This window comes from Bos grunniens, chromosome 8 (assembly GCF_055505025.1).
Source record: "Bos grunniens cultivar Pamir isolate PY7600 chromosome 8, Bosgru_T2T1.0, whole genome shotgun sequence".
Taxonomy (NCBI): domain Eukaryota; kingdom Metazoa; phylum Chordata; class Mammalia; order Artiodactyla; family Bovidae; genus Bos; species Bos grunniens.
The window spans coordinates 66,888,953-66,903,164 of NC_141172.1; positions in this window are offsets into that span (position 1 = coordinate 66,888,953).

The window sequence follows — 14,212 nt, forward strand, 5'->3', positions numbered from 1 at the left end:
CATTTGTTGAATGCGTACTACATGTCAGGGATAACTCTGTTTGACATGAATCAATTATTTCACATGCGCAAAAGCCTAAGTGACACATATAATTATCATCTCTTTTATATATACCAGGAACTAAGGCACAGAGGAACTGAGCCACTTGATCAGTCACACAGATGGTTAGTGATGGAAATGAGATTTGAACCCAGATACCCTTGCTCCTTGGCTTTCCTGTTAGCTCAGTTGGTAAAGAATCTGCCTGCAATGCAGGAGACCTGGGTTCGATCCCTGGATTGGGAAGATCCCCTGGAGAAGGGAGAGGCCACCCACTCCAGTACTCTGGCCTGGAGAATTTCATGGCTTGTGTAGTCCATGGGGTCACAAAGAGTCAGACTCTACTGAGTCACTTTCACTTTCACCCTTGCTCCTAGGTAGCACTAGTGGTAAAAAATCCACCTGCCAATGCCAGAGATGCAAGAGATGCGGTTTCAATCCCTGCGTTGGGAAGATCCCCTAGAGGAGGAAATGCCACACTCCAGTTTTCTTGCCTGGGAAATTCCATGAACAGAGAGCCTGGTGGGCTACAGTTCATGGGATCACAAAGAGTCAGACATGACTGAGTGAGCACACCTATACTTTCATCTGATGTATGACACCCCTGTGCAAGGAAAAGTGAGGGGCCAGAGACCTGTCTTTCAGCCACCCCATCACCTTCCCAGACAGCCTCTGAGGCACATCTACAGATTCGGGATCTCAGAACAAAATTACCTTGTAATCCCTATAAAAAGATCTCTGCTGGTCGTGTCAGCAGTGTCTCCAGCTGTGTCCCAGGATCAGTCACTGTTCTGCTTAGAGTCAGCAGAATAGACATGTGGAAGGTCTGCTAACCACCAGAACCCCTGAGTGAGTGGTCAGGGAGCCACCCACAACCCCAGAGACCCTTCCTAGGGATGTCTCCTACCACCTCCCACAGGCCACGCCCTCCACACTGCTCTGACTCTGGCTTCCTCTTAATGGACTCAGCCTCATTCACTCCTCTGTCCATCCTCATGCATTTCTTCTGCAAAAATCCAAGGACCATCTTCTATTTGCTCAACCCTCTGCAAGGGGCTGGTGGTAAAAAGATAACCCACTTTTCTGCCCTCAACTCACGTTTTCGCTGAAAGCTCTGATTGTTCATATGCTGCTTCTCTCCAGCCTCCCTGCTGAGGCTCTCAGGGCTCTCACTAGACCACTTCCCACCAGGGGTCTTCCTACTTCTCATCTGGTAGCTTCCGTTTTCCCAGTGGGATGGCATCTCTCTGTAATCACACGGTTCTGGGGCTCTGTCCCCCAGCAGCACCAAATGGTAATAAGTTTGAGTCACACTCACTTTTGATTTGTCAGTGTGGTCACCTAGAGAAGCTAAGGTATAACTGTTGATGCTGGAAGCAGTGGGAAAACACACAATTTGGCATCAGATATTGGTTGGCCAAAAAGTGCATTCAGGTTTTCCCTAAGATGTTACAGAAAAACCTGAACCTTACTTTTTGGCCGACCTGACAGAAACAGATTTGGAGCCTAGCAAGTCTCCTTACTGGGGCTTCTCAGGTGGTGCTAATGGTAAAGAACCTGCCTTCCAGATCAGGAGACATAAGAGATGTGGGTTCAATCCCCTGGAGGAGGGTATGGCAACCCACTCCAGTATGCTCACCTGGAAAATCCCATGGACAGGAGCCGGATGGGCTACAGTCTATGGAGTCACAAAGAGTCAGGCACAACTGAAGTGACTTAGCATGCATATAGGCAAAGCTCCTTATTAGCTGAGATCAGTTCAGTTTAGTCACTCAGTCGTGTCCGACTCTTTGCCACCCCATGAATTGCAGCACGCCAGGCCTCCCTGTCCATTACCAACTCCCGGAGTTCACCCAAACTCATGTCCATCAAGTCAGTGATGCCATCCAGCCATCTCATCCTCTGTCGTCCCCTTCTCCTCCTGCCCCCAATCCCTCCCAGCATCAGAGTCTTTTACAATGAGTCAACTCTTCGCATGAGGTGGCCAAAGTATAGAGTTTCAGCTTCAGCATCAGTCCTTCCAATGAACACCCAGGACTGATCTCCTTTAGGATGGACTGGTTGTATCTCCTTGCAGTCCAAGGGACTCTCAAGAGTCTTCTCCAACACCACAGTTCAAAAGCATCAATTCTTCAGCACTCAGCTTTCTTCACAGTCCAACTCTCACATCCATACATGACCAGTGGAAAAACCATAGCCTTGACTAGATGGACCTTTGTTGGCCAAGTAATGTCTCCGCTTTTTAATATGCTATCTAAGTTGTTCATAACTTTCCTTCCAAGGAGTAAACGTCTTTTAATTTCATGGCTGCAGTCACCATCATTAGCTGAGATAGGCAGCCTCAAAGAGGGCCCCCCTGTTCCACACATCCTGGGATTCATGCCATTGTACAACATCCCTTGCTCTGGAGAGTGGACTAGACTTACCAACTCACTTGTTGTATTGTTTTAATTTATTTTTAATTGGAGGATAATTGTTTTACAATGTTGTGTTGCTTTCTGCCACACATCAACATGAATCAGCCATAGGTATACCTATGTTCCCTTCCTCCTGAACCTCCCTCCCAGCTCCCACCCCCCAACCCCATCCCACTCCTCTAGGTTGTCACAGAGCACTAGGTTGTGCTCCCTGTGGTATACAGCAACTTCCCGTTAGCTAACTATTTCACACATGGTCATGTATATGTTCCAATAGAGTAGAGCAGAAGTGAAAGGGTACCACTTCCGAGATTAGGTGAGGATAAGGCTGCAATTTGCATCTCGGGCACTCACTTTTCTTGCATTTAGAGGAAGCAGCTGCTGTGCTGTTGAGCAGCACTCCCATGTGTCAGAGATCTGGTATTTCCACCCACATTCAGAGACCCTGACGTACACAGGCTTAGAGATGGGTCACCGCGACCCCAGCTGAGCCTTGAGATGACTGGCCCTGAACAACACTGTAGCCTTGTGGGAGACCTTGAACCAGGGATCCCCAGCTCAGCTGTGCCCAGATCCTGACCCCCCAAAACTGAGATGCATACGTGCTTAGTTGCTCCAGTCATGTCTGATTCTTTTCAACCCCGTGGACTGTAGCCCACCAGGCTCCTCTATCCATGGGATTCTCCAGGAAAGAATACTGGAGTAGGCTGCCATTTCCTACTCCAGGGGTCTTCCCAACCCAGGGATCAAACCCAGGTCTCTTGCGTTGCAGGCAGATTCTTTACCACCTGAGCCACCAGGGAAGCCCCCAAACTAAGGTAATAAATGAGTATTATTTTAAGCCACTGAGATTTGGGATACTTTGTTATGTGGCAGTAGATAACTAATACACTAGCTGAGTGACATTGGGCAACATTTTTGGTTTCTCATTTTATTGTAGAAAAACTTAAAATATATTAAAGATATAGAATGGTATAAGAAAGCCCTATGCCCCACTTAGAGCTTGGTGTATAAAGGACTCTATTTTTCTAGGTACATAGGAGGCAGGGTGATCTGCTGGATGTGAACATGAGTAGGGGTACTGTTTCAATGACTATTCACACATAGGCAATCTTGTTTTATCTCTCTTCCCAGTGGGCACATTGTTTAACCTTTCTTGCCCTTAATTTATTCTTCTCTAAAATGGTGTGTTTTAAAACCTTTTCTCCTCAGCTATGACCTGAGCTAATGCAGCTGGTCTGACTAATATGGTGACTCAGACATATATGAGACCAGTGAATGTCTATTTCTGCCTTTTCTTCCTTTCACATCTTAGATAAAACAATATGTACTCGGGCCTTCGGTGACTTAGCCCAAAGGAGCGATCCATTCAGGCATCCTAGATGACAGGTTACTGGAGGTGACCTCACCATAACATGAGGGTAAGACCTGGCGCAAAGGTTTTGGTCATGCTTTTAATGGAATTTTGGTCATGCTCTTAATGGAAGCCTCCTCATGGAAATTATCGTGAAAATATCATTCTCTTATTCTATCCAGGAAGTCACAACACAATTTCAGAATTATTATTCTGCAAGAACTTAATACTTGATGACCAGGAAATGACCCCATGCCTTCAAAGAACACAAGAGAGTTGATGCACACTTTAGTAACCATTACAGCACCAAGTTCTAGGAGATGGTCAATCACACACAGGAGGGGAAACATTCTATTGGTGTTTCCCAGGTGGCTCCTGGTTAAGAATCCACCTGCCAATTCAGGAAATGCAGGCTCTATTCCTGGGTCAGGAAGATCCCCCTGCAGGAGGAAATGGCAACTCACTCTAGTATTCTTGCCTGGGAAGTCCCATGGACAGAGAAGCCTGGTGGGGTTACGGTACATGGGGTCCCAAAGTGTCAAACATGACTGAGTGACTGAGCATGCACACATTCTATTGGTGCATTTGGAATTGCATAAGGGAAAAGGTGCCATTCAGACTTACAAGGAAGGTGTTGAAGGAACAGCAGAGAGGAGACATTTCAATAGCCCCTGGGACTTGACAGGGGGTGACGTGGATGGTATTGCAGTGAAGTGGTGGGACCTGAGATTGGGTGACATGGATGGCATTGCAGTGAAGTAGCGTTGACAAGGAACAAGCAGAGGCTGCAGGAAACGACGACTCCACGGAGAGGCTTGAGGAGGGGCTGAAGATACAATGGGGTCAGGCAGGAGGCAGGATGGAAGCAGGGGAAAACTGCCAGAGGAGAGTGGGAAAATTAAAATGCAGGAGAAAGGAGATAACTGATGGGGCAAAGTCCAGAAGGTAGTATAACAAGTTGGGTGTCCTTTCCCCTGAGATCACTGATGTTCTTGGAGCTTGGTATGTAAAGGATTCTATTTTTCCAGGTACAGAGGAGGCAGCGTGTTCTGCTGTATGTGAGTATGAGAAGGGGTACTGAGGAAAAACTATTCACCACGAACAGAGTGGGAATCAGTTCATCATGTCCCATCCTGGTGGGTCCGCTTCCGTGTTAACAATGAGGAGTGGCAGATATCATGGACCGGGAAGAAGGAAGAGGTACATTTGAAGTCTAGGACCTCCCAGAAAGGCAGTTATGGAAGAGACAAGGACACTTCTCCACTCTGGTTGGAGAAGTTGTGTGGTGCTGGGAGGAGATGTGGGCAGCGTGCAGGACCTAGGTCATGCAGGCCCAGAAGCTGGTTCGCAGGGCTGTGAGGGGTGCAGGCCACCGCCTCCCACAATGCCTTTCTTTCAGCACTCCAGCACAGAGCAGCCCAAGACGTTTTATAACTTTCAATCCTCTTTTTATGATGCTCGGAACTTGTCGCCATCTGCTATGCAGGGCTTTAATGCAAATCTGAGTTTGCTTTTATGGTTTCAATTAACCTAATAATAAAGCAGGGCCGGCAGGCTCCCGAAGAACCTTCTCCTCCCACCCACTTCCAGGCAAGCTTCCCACCCACCTCCCTTGATATGAAAGACCATGATGGTGTCTTCCTGTGACTGGAGACCCTTCCCCATTAACCGTGTCCGGTCTGCACCAAATTAACCTTATCCTGTCGCTACCGCAGTGGCAGCTGGGGATCTCCTCAGATGGGGAAATTCACAGCTCAGGGCCCACACCGCGATCTGGCACAACAGATGCTACTTAACTACAGCCTTCTCAGGCCAGGAGGTGTTTCCTGAAGCGTGGTGTAAAGGGAAGTTCACACACCTGAGACCAGAACGTGGCTTCAGGTCTCACTTCATCGTTGGGCCTTCAACCTTGAGCAGTTGTCTGTGCCTCTCTGGGCTCACTTTCCTTATCTATAACAAGAAAATTGCAGACACACTCTGAAGGATATTATGAGGATTAATCACCTAAGAAGTCCCCTTCTGGTTTCAGTGGGAACCAGAGGCTGGTTAGGAAAGTATGTCCAGGATGATCAACTGCCTCAGTTTTTCCAGAACCAAGGGGTTTCCAGGGACTCAGGATGTTCAGTGCTAAAATCTGGAACATCCTGGGCAAACTGGAAGGAGTTGATCACCCTAGGTGTGTCTCCTTGGGGCACTATACTGGTAAGCCAATGAAGTAGCACTCCAGTTCCAAATTCCATAGTCTTATTGCCATGACTTGCTTGGAAATTCCATGAAGCTTTGAGTAGTGGTTTTAAGAATGAAATTATTCTCATCAATGTCTTCCTAAAATATTGGGTTGGCTAAAAAGTTCACTTGGGTCTTTCCATTACATCTTATGGAAAACCCAAGCAACACTTGGCCAACCCAATATAATTTAAAACAACATTAAGACCCTATGCATTTGCCGATTATCTCGTGTATACCACCAGCTACAATTAACATTTGGGAAACCAGATCCTGGCAAGGTTGGAAAGTAAGCTGAGGCCACATAGCAGCCAAATCACAGGTGCTCTGGTCTTATAATCGCTCTCCCTCCATTTCCTCAAATGAAGCTAAAATACCTACTTTGGAGAGAGTCAGAGATAATACGTTTAAATGCCTTACATTTTGCAGGTGATCCATTAAATGGTGGCACTAGCTCATTATTGTTTTTAAACCTAACTCAATTGCTATGTGTAACTATAAAAGCATCTGACATTTGGCCTTAGGTTCTCATTCATCCTTTCTTTGGATTTGAATGTCCTGGTATTTTCTGCCCTTGTTTGATTAGGCAGCTATCAGTTGGCATTTTTTCAAGTAAACACAGCCTTTGATTCTAATTTCCAGATTATCTTCTCTTAATGGGTGAAATGTACCCTCCTAAAGCAGTCACCTATTCATTCATTTACTCTATGAGGGTTTTACTGGGCTTTCTGCTCCCAGGGGGATTTTCCTAGGCTAGACATTCTTGCATTCACCCAGAATACATTGGTTTCTGGTTTTCAAGCTGAAATCACCCCTGTGTTCAGAGTCTCTAGCAAGACAGAGGCAGTAATTCTAGAAGGCTGCCACTGGGAGAGCACTGTTTGGTTCTGGGAGCAGAGATCAGCTTTAGGTCTGTTCCTTCAGCCATTTTGTAGGTATGGTGCCTGGGGCCCACGATATGTTTACGGGCCCACAAAAATATTTTAATTTCTTTGCACATAGGAAAAACAAAATGAATACAATCCAGGATGGATGATATTTGTCTTTATATCAACACAGTTGTAAAATATAATTGTATATAAAATATATTTAATATATATTTAAATATATATTTAATATGTACTTGAATATATATTTAATATGTACTTGAATATATATTGGGGCTTCCCAAGTGGCACTAGTGGTAAAGAGCTCGCCTGCCAATTCAGGTTAGACGTAGAAGATGTGAGTTCAATCCCTGGGTTGGGAAGATCCCCTGGAGGAGGGCATAGTGACCCACTCCAGTATTCTTGTCTGGAGTATCCCATGGACAGAGGAGCCTGGCAGGCTGCAGCAGTTGATAGGGTTGCACAGAGTTGGACATGGCTGAAAAGACTTAGCATGCACACAGCCTAGTTCTGTGTATATCAGTAACTCAAATGAAGCGAATTAGCCCTCAGGCTAGTAAGTGTCAGATCCAAGCCTAGGGATTCTTGCTCAAATCCGAGCCTTTCCATCACTGTAAACTGCCTTTGGGGAGACACATCTTCCTAAAGTTTTCTTCTCTTGATTCTATACATCATTTCACTTGGCTTAAAGACAAGGACCAATTTCAACTTGAAAAAGAAAAAATAAAAGCAAAGCAATGACAACATAGACACCAAAAATTATACTACTAATATTTTCTGATGTGGATCTGTTAAAATTCACAGATCCTTGTTATTAAATTGTGTGGCTGAGAAACGAAAATGAAGGCATTTACTTTCCAAGCAGCGATGACACCAAGACAGATGCCAGAGTCTACGAGCCTCAAGAAGAGTTTTATTTTTCACTCTGTTTGGACATTTGAGCTTCTCATGCTGCCCTTCTGAGAATTGCTTAGAGAAGGCCTAACTACTTACTCATCTGCCCTCTACCAGTCTTTACTCAGGAACTTCCTTAATGCCATGAGCCTCAAGGGACCAAGACCTTGGGTGCTGGTTTAGCTTCTGTCTCTGGCTGTTCTGTTCTCATGACCACTCCTTCCCGTCACATCTGCAGTTTTCATGTCCTGACTCTGTTACAAACCATTTTTAATAAAATGTAGACACCCTAAAATGCCTTGGTGAATGATGATAACATCTCTGATGGTAACCAGGCATTGAAAGGGACACATCAAAACTAATGAATAAATGGACCAATTTGCACTAAAATATAGTTGTAAGTAAGCCACTTTAAGAGTGAGAAGGGCAGGGGCTGTTTGTTCTCATTCCTAGTAAGGGACAGAGACAAATTGGGTGCAGATCGAGATCCAATAGGTGCTGGAAGTAACAGATTAAAATCTATGGAAATTAGGGGATACCTTAATGAGTTATGTTAAACAGATGCTAGAGAAACTGGTCTGGAGGGAGATCTCAGAGAGCTCGGTAGCCCTTCCCTTGCTTGAGTGCAGTGCAGTGTGTCTCTCAATAATGTGGGTTGGTCAACGAACGCCCAGCTTTCCTTTTAAGAATTCTTATTGGTTTAAAACCACCTCTGTGGTTTTCCTCTGCCACAATCTGTGATGTCTTAATTAAGAACATCACTATGTCTTCAGATGGCCCAGTTTTGTTATCCCTACAATGGGAACAATTAAACGGTGCTTCATACCTTAAAGGTTGGGGAAGAGGATAAAGGTGATAAGAATCTGAAAGAAACATAAATAGGGGGAAAGGTCCTAGGATGTGGGAGACAACTCTAAGAAATACAACCATGTAACTTACCTTGGGTTATTTATTTCACTTCTGGGGGCTCAAAGTTTCCTCATCTGTAAAATGATCTCAGACTCATCAGTGCTTCTCAAACCTGGCTGTACTTCAGCATCGTTTGGGGAAATTTAAAAAAATAGCAATGCCTGGGTCCCTTCTCAAGCTAAACAAAACAGAATCACCCCTAGGGGTGAGTCTCAGACATCAAACTACTTTAGAGCTCCCAGATTCTTCTGCTGTTCAGCCATAGTTGTGAACTGCTGAACTTATCCCTCTAGTAGTTCATGACTTTCTAATTTGTTTTATAATTGCTTGAGATATATCGGCCTTGATCCAGAGCCCTTTCTACCTTAAGGAAAAATGTCTCACTAATGGAAGGTGGCAGAAGGGTGAGCCATGAAGTCAAATGGTAGAATGGTGGATGTCATCTTTTTCAGGACTATAGACCATGTAAACAGTTGGGCAGGAATTTTGGCATTAGAGCAATATTTTTCAGTGTTGTTTCTTAACGTTGGATGTATGAGTGCTAAGTCATTTCAGTCATGTCCGACACTCTGTGACACCATGAACTGTAGCCCACCAGGCTCCTCTGTCCATGGGATTCTGCAGGCAAGAATACTGGAGTAGGTTGCCATATCCTTCTCCAGGGGATCATCCTAATCCTGGGAACAAACCTGTGTCTCCTGCATTGCAAGCAGATTCTTTTACCATTGAGCCACCAGGGAAGCCCTACCTATATCAATGTGAGTTTCTTTTTGTTGCTGAGTAGTATTCCATGGAAGGAATATATACATCTAACCACTGACCCACTGAAGAATATTTGGAGAGGCTCCAGTTTGGGACCCTCTGAATATGCATATTTCAGAGGGTTTGGGACCCTCTGAATATTCATAGCAACTATGAATAAAGTTGCTATGAACATTTCTGCATAGGTGTTTATGTGAATGTTAAGTTTTGCATTTTGGGGGATAAATGTCTTGGAGTATAATTTCCGAGTTGTATGATAAAATCATGTTTAGCTTTGCAAGAAACGGCTATTTTCCAGAGTTGCTATACAATTTTGCATTCTCACCATTAATATGTGAGTAATTGTTTCTTTGCATCATCATCAGCATTGGGTGTTGTCACTATTTTTTATTTTAGTCATTCTGTTAATTATGCAGTAATATCTTCTGTGGTATTAATTTTTATTTTACTAATGGCTGATAATGTTAAGCATATTTTGTGATTGTAATTCTTTGAAATGTTGAGGTTTTGTAAGGATACAATTATCATGTTGAATGTTTCATGGCTCCTCAACAAAAACTGTATTCTGCTGCTGACAGATGGTGTTCTGTATATGCCAATTTATTCTATAGCATTCTATAGCATATAGCATTCTTAGCATATTCTATATGCTATGTTGATAATTTCTTCTATATCCTTGCTGATATTTTGACTAGTAGTTTTATTAGTTGTTAAAAGTGGGGGTGGTAAAGCCTCCAACTGTAACTGCAGATTGTCTATATCTCCTTTCTTATCCATTGAGTATTTGCTTCATGTATTATGAAACTCTGCTGCTTGGTGCATATACATTTAGGATTTTTATGTCTTTCTGGTGGATTGATCTTTTTATTCTTACATAATGTACATTTTATAGATCCCCTGGAGAAGGAAATGGCAACTCATTCCAGTATTCTTGCCTGGGAAATCCCATAAACAGAGGAATCTGACATGCTATAGGGCAGGGTTGCAAGAGTCAGACATGACTTAGTGACTAAACAACAACAAAATGCACCTTTTGTCCAGTAATTTTCTTTGCTCTGAAGTCTACCTTACCTGATATCAATATATTAATTTAGATAACGTACTAATAAATGTACATAGCATATATATTTGTATAGAACATTAACATATATAAAATTATTGAAATGATGCAATCACAGAGACAGATAGCAGATTATGGTTGCCAGGGGTTAGGGAGGAGGATGTGATAGGGAGGTGGCTGTGGCTATAGAAGGATGAGGAGGGATCCACATGAGTTGATACATGCAGAATTCACACACACTACAAGTGACATAGAACTAAATACACACCCATACACACAAATGAGTGTACTTGAAACTGTGAAATCTGAGTAAATTTGACTGATTGTATCAGCATTAATTTCTCAGTCATCATATCATTTCATGGTTTTTCAAGAAATTACCATTAAGAGAAACCAGATGAAGGATAAACTGGATCTCTGTCTTATTTCTTACAGTGGCAGGTGTGTCTCAAAACGAAAAGTTAAGAAAATGAGTGGGTCGGACTTTCCTGGTGGTCCAGTGGTTAAGAATTCAGCTGCCAATGCAGAGGACACAGGTTCGATCCTTGGTCCAAGAAGATTCCACGTGGCATGGGGCAACCAAACCCGAGCACCACAACTACTAGCCTGTGCTCTAGAGTCCTCAAGCTGCAGCTGCTGAAATCCGAGCTTCCTAGAGCCTGTGCTTCACAATAAGAGAAATGAGAAACCCAAGCGCCACAATGAACAGTAGCCACCACTCACTGAAACTAGAGAAAACCTGTGCAAAGCAATGAAGACCCAGCACAGCCAAAGCTAAATAAATAAATAAATACATTTTTAAAAAAGAAAATGAATGGGGCTCTCCCTGCTTTTATATACCTTTGAAATGTTCCATAGTAAAATATTTTTGAGAAATTGATGGGAAGTTAACATAAATTCTACTCCTTATGTTTTATAAACTCCTTATGTTTTATAAACTTATAAATTCTACTCCTTGTTTGTGTTTTCCCCATTCATTTTGTTCAGCAGACACTACAGGAAGACAGTTAGCCCTGGACTTTGTGCATTTACCCCTGTCCCCCCTGCCTTTTTTACATTCTCATCTAAAATCCTATGTAACCATATGCTAAACCTCAAGGAACCTTTGGCTGGGGCAGGGCCTCACTATCTAACTAGGCTGGATTGGAGGGAGACTTGCCTGAGGACATATGGTCATGGTCATACCCCATTTAGTCTTGTCCTCATACTTACTTCTTTCCTTGCTTGACTTTCTTCTCCTTTCACCAACCCATGCAAATATGGAGGAAAGTACTGCAGGATTCTGACCCCAGATTGTCGACTCTGAACTGAGCTTCATCCCTGAGTCCAGATTAAGCAAGTCACTGGCCCTCTGAGAGGCACTGTTTCCTTGACTGTTCATTAAAAGTTCTTGTACAACCACAGTACAACCGGTTGCCTTGAGAAAACAGTAAGGAGGCATGTTAAAGAACTTCACAAACTGGGACTTTCCTGGCAGTCCAGCAATTAAGACTTTGCCTTCCAATGCAGGGGATGTGGGTTTGATCCCTGGTCAGGGAGCTAAAATCCCACAAGCCTCACAGCCAAAAAGACGAAACATAAAACAGAAGCAATGGTGTAACAAATCCAATAAAGACTTTAAAAATGGTTCACATCAAAAAAATTCTTTAAAAGAAAAAGGACTTCACAAACTACAGTGTGCTGTGAAAATGTAGATTGTGGTCATTTATGTTTAGATCCTTCTCACAACTCTTTTAAAAGCTCTTTAACTCTGTTTCCTTAGAGTGCACAGGTAACCTGGACTCTATGTGTGCAACTTGGAAATATTGCTGGTCGCTGCATGCTTATTTCCCCAGCTGTGATGTGTGTTCCAGAGGGACAAAGCTAGGGCTTCTGCTTTGGAGCACTTGTGGCAAAGTACATCCTCCTCAAAACCGTGATTAAACTCCAGGACAGGTCTGCTTGTGAGAAATGGCTGCTGATCTTGACCTCAGGGCATTGCCAAGGGAACCAAAATGCTAGATATGAGATCCTCAGATGGTGGGTAGGCTGGGAAGAAAGAGATGCCTTCAGGAGAGAAGTGGTAAGTTTGGAGAGATACTTAAAAGATCCTCAGTGGAAGGCCTAGCTGTGCCCCCGTGAGAGTGAAGGTGAAGGATGGTCAGGAGCGGTGTCTCAGGTGCCCATCCCTGACCCTCTTTCACCAAGGATACGCCAAGTCCTGTGCTTCCTCCCAGACTCGCCCCAGCTTCTCCTCCTCCCAGCTTCCTCTCTGCCAGGTCATAAGATGGACCACACAGTACGGTTCCTGCTCTTTGGCGCCTGGCTCTGTGCGTCCCTTGAAGGCAGAGGCTGTGACTTTCATATCTGCATTTTATTTGCCTGGAATATACTAGGTGTCCAACAAACATCTGTTGAATGACTATGTGAAAGGATGGAAAGGACAGGGAAGAAACAATATACTGACTGCATCATTTGTGTTGTTATCACTGATGTATGGCCCAGAAGCATCACCACGGTCTCCCTTGATTGAACATCCTGTTGGGGATGGTGACTGGTGACCCAGATGGCCCACCGCAGGAGGCCATCACAGCCTGGTCCACCTCCCAGAGGTGAGAGCCCTGGTCCACGGGTCTTGCCACTGATGCTGGTTTTGAGATTCCCAAATGTCACTTACTGACCCAAATTACAATGAGGCCAAAAAAGATCAGACATCAGGCCCATACCAGGCAAAACAAATGATTTTGAAATCCCTCTCCTTGTTCCACCTCCATACACACAGATCCCAGCTGCGTGGGGCTCTAGGCTCCTAAAGAGGCAAAGGGAATGTGTATTTCAGGCAGAGGCTGCCTCAGGGCGGTACCTACGCCTGCAGACGTGAGGATGGACATAAATAGATGAGACACAAGGGGAAGGGCAGATTGCATCCACTACCCTTGCTCAGGAGAACCTGTCACTAGAAAAAGAAGTGATCCCAAAGGCTGTGTGCCAAGATATACTTATCTTTTGAAGCTATTGGCAGGAGAAAATCACTTCAAGAAACCTGCCTGTTGGACAGCTAGCAACTAAGGTGAGTGTAGCGGTGAAGCTGCCCTGAGCCTGACATGTCCCAATGGCACCTTGGGAAGAGGAGCAGAAACAGAAATTCCTCCTGCTCACACTTTTTCCTTCCTCAGGACACGGTGAAGTCAGAGGCTGGCCTCTGACAGCAGGCGTGGCTTCCACAACAACCCAAGATGCTGCCACCACATCAGAGCAAGAATTACAGTCGGCTGACATAGCCTCAGGCGGTGCGTAAAAGGGGAAATCAGCATCGCATTAAAGGGAAATGAGTATTTGTTTTGAAATGTATTTAAAAGCTCTGGCTGGTTAATTATTTAAGGACCAGCGGGTATCTCAGCTACCATGGAAACCTCCGGCTGGGTGATTCCTTCCTGGACGCATCAGACACCTGCCTGCAACAGCACACGCGGACACACTCACACATATATACAGATATACATGTGCACACTCTTACACACACGCATGTTGTCACATACACACAATCACTCACACAGAAACAGTCACATGCTCGCACACACACCCACACAGATGATGGCTCTGTCAGACCCTTCAGGGAGGATGGTCTGAGATGCTGTGCCTTCTTGCTCTCACTTTGAATGTGGGGCTCACAGAAGCCACAAGG